Below are 8,826 nucleotides of genomic sequence, written 5' to 3'. Positions count from 1 at the left end.
AGAGAGAGAGAGAGAGAGAAAATCGCAGAAACTTTATTTTTAGTTTTATACAAATGAAATCTAAATGACAGATAGGGAATTTTAAGTATACTCTCCTTGAAAAGTTTTTATCTGGAGAACTGTGATAAGTAATGAAAGTGAGATAAGAGAAAAGATTCGAAGACAAATTACTCTCATCATTGTCAATCAGAAATTTATCATTATCTCTGTTACTAACATCAGAAGGAAGCAGGTAATGTCACGCCGAGAAAATGGGAAAATGATGCCCAATAATTACATAACCCGATCTCCAGTGTACTTGGCGTAACTGCTACTTTTTTTATTTAGGTTTATATATATATATATATATATATATATATATATATATATATATATATATATATATATATAATATAAAATGTTCACCCAAATAAAAAAAAAATTAGCAGTTACGCAAAGTATATTAGAGATCGGGTTATGTAATTATTTGGGTATATCAACCAGTTCTGAGATAGTTTTATCGTGTGAAGAAGTTTTATCGTGTAGGGAGGTTGGAGGACGATAGGTTGATAAGAGTGTAGTTTTGGAGAAAGAAATGGACAAAGGTACTGAGCAAAAAAAAAAAATATATATACATATATATAAACATATACATATATATATATGTATATATATATATATATATATATATATATATATATATATATATATATATATATACATATATATATATATATATATATATATATATATATATATATATATATATATATATATATATATATATATATATATATATATATATATATATGTATATATAGCTTCATGATTGTATATAAATCATATATAAAATTTCATATATATATATATATATATATATATATATATATATATATATATATATATATATATATATTTTTTTTTTTTGCTCAGTACCTTTGTCCATCTCTTTCTCCAAAAGCTACACTCTTCACCAACCTATCGTCCTCCAACTTCTTCACACGATAAAACCATCTCAAAACTGTTTGATCCATCTGTTACCTTAGGCTAAAATTTTTCTCATTTCTACATAACTTAACATTTCTCACTCTTTCAATCCTTCTCACTCCACATACTGTATACAGCAATCCATCAAAACAGCTTCAGCGTTTTTTGTCTCAATCATACTCCATAAAGGAAAGTTAGCTCAACAATTTTTTTGTTCAGTGCACCCTGCTGTTTTTCTGGTTTCACCTTTTCTGTGACATATCTTTTGTCACCCGCACTTTTTTCTCATTTCCTCGGCTACTTCTTTATCCATCCTCTTTTGTATCTGTACGTTTTCCTTCAATCATGCAGCTGCACCTCAAACAATATAATTTTTTCCTCAACTAAACTTCTCATTTCTTCATTCCACCACTACGCTCTTATACCACTTACACTACTGTACCAGTGGACTCTATGAATCTACTCTCCATTTTTTCACACTACCCATATACTCCCACCACCATTGTGTCTTTAACCATAGCCCATCTTTCATACATCTAAAACAACCACACAGATCCTTTATCCCTAAAACTTTCTATTTCATTCTTTTGTTTTCCATTCCTAGGTTGTATTGTTTGTATCACACGTTTTCTCCTGCCTCACCTGTAAAATTCTATTTCACCCGTCCCCAACTTTCATAACATTGCGGGTGCGATCCCTTCCCTAGCTCTTGATATCGGTGCAATTCCATACACCTGTAGAGACATTCCCTCTTAATCGATGCCAGTTCTGTATTCCTGCTCTTTCACGTTCGTTTCGCTAACTGTCGGAACATTCGACTTATTCTCCTTAAACTAATCAACTACCTTAAATTTGTATTCTCTGTATCAGATCCATGCTTATTGGAAATGCCAAAGAATTTTATCTCATTTCCCCCCTGATTCCTTGAAACATTAGTACAGCTAATGGTGCTGCAACCCTATGCCACCGGTCATTCTAGTTTCTAGCACCCCCGAGACGGGCAAAAATTGGGCTCGGGATGAGAGGGGCATACGACATTCAAGGATCATTCCGTTCATTGCGGATCCTTAACTTTTCGCAAGGCACTCCTCTGTCTTTAGAAATAACCATTACCTTTTGTATCAAATCACTGGCACATTAGTTCAATAAGATTATACATGTATGATGTCCCGTAGACCATAAAGGAACATGAAATACCCATCGAAGAAAACATAATTAAACTGGATGCCCTTCAAACATATTGGATTGATTCAATTACTTCATTTATTTTTTCTCAAGTTAATTTCTGAGGTGGATATATTCATTTTGTTCCCGTACAAACCATAAACAAGATGATATTTGACGAGTAGCAATTTTGCATTTTCATTATTAAAATCTTCTTTAGACTATTCATTACTTGTACTGGCTGTTTAAGCTTCGTGCATAAGGGACAAAAGCCGTCATACAAACTAGGCGAACCAATTTTGTTACGACTTGTTCTTTGTTTTAGTTGAAAGACGCTTTGTACACAGAACAAAGGCCACTTCTGAATGATGATTAACCATGACGCACTTTGAGATAAAGATAAGAGATTAATAAAAAGTAAATTTTTCCTTTATTTAGACGTAAACATGCCCATCCCTACACAAAAAATCGAATACACACAAAAACACGCAGACACACTGACACAAACACAAACATAAACACAAACACACACACACACACACACACGCACACACGCACACGCACACACACACACACACACACACACACACACACACATATATATATATATATATATATATATATATATATATAATTTATATTTATATGTGTATACATACACATATAACTTAACCACAGGAAGGGTGAAAATCAAAGACCGGGTACCAAGCGCTTTGTATTGCGTACTGGTCTTTGATTTTCACCTTTCCTGTGGTTGTTTACGTATATATTTGCCACGTGCAGTTTGGTGATTTATAGTTGATATGTATGCATATATACATATTATGTATATATACATAAAATATATATTATATATATGTGAGTAAAGCGAGAGGCAAATAACAACTGTTAATCTGAAAATGCCCTTTTTTTTTGGCAGGAATCCCCATGTACCGAGACTCAAGAGTTTTGAAAATACAGACCCTCTAGTCAAGTACACAGTTGATCATTCCATCAGGTAAAACTTCCAAATTTTTAATAATGATAATAACATTGAGTGGTTTAAGACATTTGTAATAGCTGCAAATGCTGATTTCTCTCACTTAAAGTTTTTCTTCTTTATGAGATAAGGCACCGATTTGACCAATGTAACGTGATATAATTACTACTACTACTACAATTGCTGATCATGATAATATCGTTCTTAGGTTGAGAAACAATTCACATGATTAAAGGACAAAGAAATTTTCTTTCACTGGCTATTTCCTTCTTATTTTCTCTCAAACTTCTTTTTCATCATTTTGTGCATCTCCTCGCAGGCAGACGGATGTTCAAAAGAAATTAAGCGAAGAGACTCTGAAGATGAAGATGGGAGCTATGCTCGGTGCCCCGGAAGTACTTCAGTTGAACCAGACTCTAATAAGAGCCATTGGAGGCAAGAAGGTGAGCCTTCCAATCACAGAGACGAGAGAAAATAAACTCAGTTTTGGCAATTCTCGAAAATGCAAAATGATAAGAATGTCGCCAGGGATTATTACAATTTCTCTGCAGAGAATATTTTTGGACTTTATGAACTGGGCCAGGTTAAAAAAAAAAAAAAACCCAATTTCGGGTAATTTCCACACAAGAACAGGCTCTTGGATATTAGGAAATCAGGAGAATCAGGGTACAAAAGGAGGATAATTTTTTTATTTTGCTTGTACAGATAGGAAAGTTATGATGACGTTATCATACAGTAGGGTGACGTTAGAGAGGCGCTTCGTGCATTCCAGAGGTTGTGGAAAGGTGGCACGGGAGCCCAAAATTGGAAAGAAAGACGACTGCAAAATATAAATGGTCACTTTGAATGAAATTAAAAGTTGCGAGTATTGAATAGGATCACAAGTGAAGCAAATGTTGATTCAGGAAAGAGAAAGGTGAAAAACCGAGGCATTAATTAAGAACTGGTGGTAAAAATATTGCATGAATGTGAAGGCGGGGCGAGTTTGTGAAGGAGGTTTGGCTATATGAAGAGAGTGAGGGAAGGTACAGTATTATAGTACCATGAAATTGTCCATCTGAAGTAGGGCGATTTATCTCCGAGTCACTACCACATTTGTATTTTAACTACTGATTCACTGATAAACCACTTGTGTAGTAAAACTTTGTCAATATTAGCAGTAACAACTATACAGAGGGCTCATTAGCAGAGAGCCAACAATTCTAAAAACACTACACCACTCACTTGTCATATATGCACTCTGAAGACTCCTTGGTATTGAAGCCTTTCCTTTCCTCTTGCATGCCATAAGTCCAACACTTCCGGATTATAAACTCTTTTCACTAACCTATCGTTCTCAATATTTCAATATGACTGAACCATCTCAAAACACTCAGATTCATCCTGTCACCTATGCTGAACTTTTTACCACTTCTTTCACATCACCATTTAACGTATGCTGAAAATTTTCACCACTTCTTTTACATATCTCTTCGTTTCTCGCTATATCAATTCTTCTAACACTCAAAAAGTTCATTTAAACGGTTTCAACATTTTTTTTCTCTTTCATTCACATTTAAATCTAAACTTCACTTCCTAGACTTTTGGACACACACGCCTTGTTGCAGCATCTGTTTTGAGAGCGATCTCTTCTTTCATCCTACCATCATCCGTCTGCAACCGAAAACTTAAACAAATCAATCATTTATATTCTCTCACCATCTATATTAACATTCATCATTTCACTTTGTTGGCTTCCATTTACCCTCATACCCATATTCTTGCTCACATTTACTCTCCATTTTCTCATCTTACAAATACCTTCAAACTTTTTAACTAGTTCCAGCAATTTCTCTTCACTATCCTCACTGAGTAATATATTATCTGGAAAAATAAATTATTCCCCAATCCATTCACGACATTTTTTCTTGTCCCACAATTTTGCACTTACATCTGTTGACTCACTTCCGACTTCTCGCATTAATCCGTCCATAAACATATTTAACAACAGTGGAGACAATACACTCTTGTCTCAGACCTAATTTAACACCAAACCTATCACTCTCCCGTCTACATATTCTAAGAAACACTTCACATGCATTGTAAAAACTTTTAATTGTTCCCAGTGGATTATCTTATATACCATACATTCTCAACACCCTCCGCAGAAGAAGGCAATAATAAAATTGGGGAAGAAAGGGAGCAACTACTTTAGGGCGGATAAGAGGCTATTTCACAAGAAAGTGAATGAAGACAAATGGTTAAAAAGCTTAAGGAGAGATGCTGCCTGAGATAAATGTGGCACTGGTCGATGGGGTATCTTGAAGATTTGTTAAATGTGGAGGATACCTTAGAGAAAGAGGTTAGTCTAAGTTTGTGTCAGTTACTGTTGAGGATATAAGGAGGATAATTAAGATGTTGGAAAATGTAGACACCAGGAGTCGATAGGATTACAAGATAGATGCTGTAGGAAAGTGGTGAAGTGGGACTGGAGTGGTTGGCCAGATAATGTAAGGTATGTCTTGAAGAGGGAAAACTCCAAAGGGATGAGTGACAGTTAAAACTGTTCCTTGGTACTGCAGCAGAGAGACAGCGGACTACCATAAAAATTACATTATATTACTTTTTTTACTGGAAAAAATGTCTACTAGGATTTTGATTGGGAAAGTAAGGAACGAAGATAGACAAGGGAAGAGCAGAGGGAGTTTAGACAAGGAATAGGGTGAAGGGATCAAGTGCTTGCTTTTTATGAAACAGTTAAATGAGAGGTTTAAAATGGAATCAGCAGTATGCGACATACACGGACCTAAGAAGGAAAAATTGTTGCTAGAATTGATAGAGGTAATGAGGGTGTTGGGTTGTAGAGTACAGAAGATGAGTGGTTGAGGATTTTTAAAGACTTCATGATGCAATTGAAGCATGTTTAAATAAGCATAAAGGAAAGCGGCTGGTTTGATGTTAAAACTGGACCAAGATATGGACGTGTTAGGACTTTATGGTAGCTTTACATCTTAATGGAGTGATGCAAGAATTAAGAGAAATGCAGTGAGATGTAGGGGCAAGGTTACTAGATGAGAAAATGAGTCGAATGAATGTGGAATGGGTGATTGTTTTAGATTGTACATTCTGCTGTTGAAAGGTGATAATGCAAAGAATGGGTGAAAGGTTGGAAATTTGGAAGTTACAAAAATAGGAAGTGAATTTGAGCCATAGAGAGGTTATGAGGGTACACTGAAACAAGGCAGATGCAGCACTAAATATTGATATGGGTGGTAGAAGAGTGGAAGCAGTTGATTTACATAAGTAAGTAAATGAAACTGATGGAGATAGGATGAGAGAAGAGAAGAGTCTCAGGACATATAAATAAAACAAGGAAAGTAACAAGGTGACTAGAAAAAGACCTGGAAGAGACTTGGAGTGTCTGAGGAAGCCAAGCTGCGAATGCATGGAGGAACTGTTGAGCCACTCTCCCTTTATATGGGAGTGAAATGTGGATACTGAATGAGAATGAGAAAAAAGGTTGAAGTTGCTGAGATCAATAGTTTGTGTTTTATAATTATGTATAAGTTACAGAAGAGGAAATAAAACTGAGAAGTGCGATGTACACAGACCTGTCCTAAAGTTTGGGGGAAGACAAAGTGCGGGTTAGGTGCTTGGATGTACAGTAGTTTACTCATATGGAAAGACATGCTGGTGAAATGAGTGCATAATCGGAAGTATTAGGAGGAAGGAGGGGTGGTAGACTTAGAAAGTGCTGGAGGCATTAGAGAGGAATGGTTTTAGGCAGTGTGTTTAAGGGGTTCGACCGTCCTGCTTTTTTGCCTTCTGTGTAGGTGAAAGAAGCGGCTATTGCTGTGGAAGATTTCTGCATCAGAGTTCATCAATTATGCAGAATTTAAAGTGTGAAAGTACAGTGGCTGTTGAGTTGTAAATATATATATATATATATATATATATATATATATATATATATATATATATATATATATATATATATATATATATATATATATATATATATATATATATATATATATATATATATATATATATATATATATATATATATATATAGTGTGTGCATGAGCTGCAACAGTAAACCCATATATATTTGCATATATCCTTCACCCAGGTGTGCTAGACGTGGGGTCTTCACAGGAGCCAGCCCCTTTCGGCTGCTCTTGCCCTTCCTGAAGATGGTGAAGTTCATGCTCTGGATACTAGTGAGGAGTTCACTGATATTGGTAAGTGATGATCCTTTGCTGTTTTAACAAATTGCATTTCTGACTTTGGAAATAAGCCATTATACGATGTCACAGCAATATGAATCAGTTTATTATTATTATTATTATTATTATTATTATTATTATTATTATTAAAGAAAATGAAACCTAGTCATATAGAAAAAGCCTACACAGGCCACTGACTTGAAATTCAAGCTTCCAAAGAATATAGTGTTCATTAGGAAGAAGTAAAAGGAAGTAAAGTGAAATACAGAAAGAAGAGATCCCACTTATTAAAAAAAAAAAAAATTAATAGATTAAAATGTATTAAAATGTGAGAAGAATAGTATTAGGGTATCAATACATTGCATTTTCGCTTGAACTTTTGAAGTTCCAATTGCACGACATCCTCTGGGAGGCTGTTCCACAGTCCAACGGTGCGAGGAATAGAGGACCTCTGCTGTTCAGCGAATCTGGTTGCTCTCGGCACTGGTCAACCTTTTAATATGTTTAAATATATGAGTTTTTGTATTTATTTTTAAAGCAAAGGGCTACTGGGAGGAAGCAGGCGTAGGCCATAAGGTGCACTTGCACGTCGCCCCGGCCGTCGAAACCCTCCAGAAGTTTATAGAGGCAGGCCAAAGGGGGACTTTCGACTTCGCCTTCATAGACGCCGATAAAGAAAACTACGACAAGTACTACGAGCAGTGCCTTGTCCTCATCAGAACCGGAGGGATCATCGCCTTCGACAACACCCTCCAGGGCGGAAAGGTCATCGACACTGAGGCGAATCGTCCGAATATAGTGGCCATCCGGAAGCTCAACGAAAAGCTCAGAGATGACTCCCGCATTAACATTTCTTTCCTGAAGATTGGCGATGGACTGACTCTCTGCTTTAAGAAATAAAACGTTTGACCCGAGAGCTGAAATTCTGCCAAGCCTGTTGCCGGACTGTTAAAAACTGAACATTGATTTCTTGATGCAGATTTTATTATTTCTTTGTTCTGACCCCTTTTCACTTTACCACAGGGATTGTCCTTATGTTCCTAGCATTTGTTCAGGGTTTGGGTTCAAGGAACACGGGGGTAGGGGTGGAGAGTCCGTCAAGGATGAAAAGTAATCTTGTACAATTATGAACTGGGGCTCAGTTCACTGTATCTCGAGCGGGTGTTTTTGATCCCAGACAAACCCTCCCGCCACCCCCCTGCCCCCCCCCAAAAAAGAAAAAAAATTTAACTATGGCCAATATACATAATTTTGGGAAGATCAATTTATAAATGTAAGTTCAATCTTATTTTCTAAAACGTCTGCTTATTATGAACAAAAATGTAGAGTAAAATGTATTACAAGTGGTTTTCTTTAAATAAAGTCCAGTAACTAAATATTTTTTTCTGACTACTATTTTCTTTTAGAGTATCAGTACTTCAATACGCATTTATCTTCGTTATCCTATAGGCCCGTCCCATACACACGCAGATACTACAAATAATAGATTTTTAACGAATTTATTTATAA

General features: G+C 35.7%; 1 pseudogene; it reads left to right on the top strand.

Annotated features, from left to right (window-relative positions):
• Window positions 1–8,523, top strand: part of LOC136834413 (probable caffeoyl-CoA O-methyltransferase 2) — a 10,955-nt pseudogene extending 2,432 nt beyond the window's left edge.
• The last annotated feature ends 303 nt before the right edge of the window (window positions 8,524–8,826 follow it).

Source organism: Macrobrachium rosenbergii, chromosome 53 (genome assembly GCF_040412425.1).
Source record: "Macrobrachium rosenbergii isolate ZJJX-2024 chromosome 53, ASM4041242v1, whole genome shotgun sequence".
NCBI classification, from domain to species: Eukaryota; Metazoa; Arthropoda; class Malacostraca; order Decapoda; family Palaemonidae; genus Macrobrachium; species Macrobrachium rosenbergii.
Note: the sequence above shows the minus strand (reverse complement) of the source record. Positions and strands in the feature narration are given on the sequence as shown.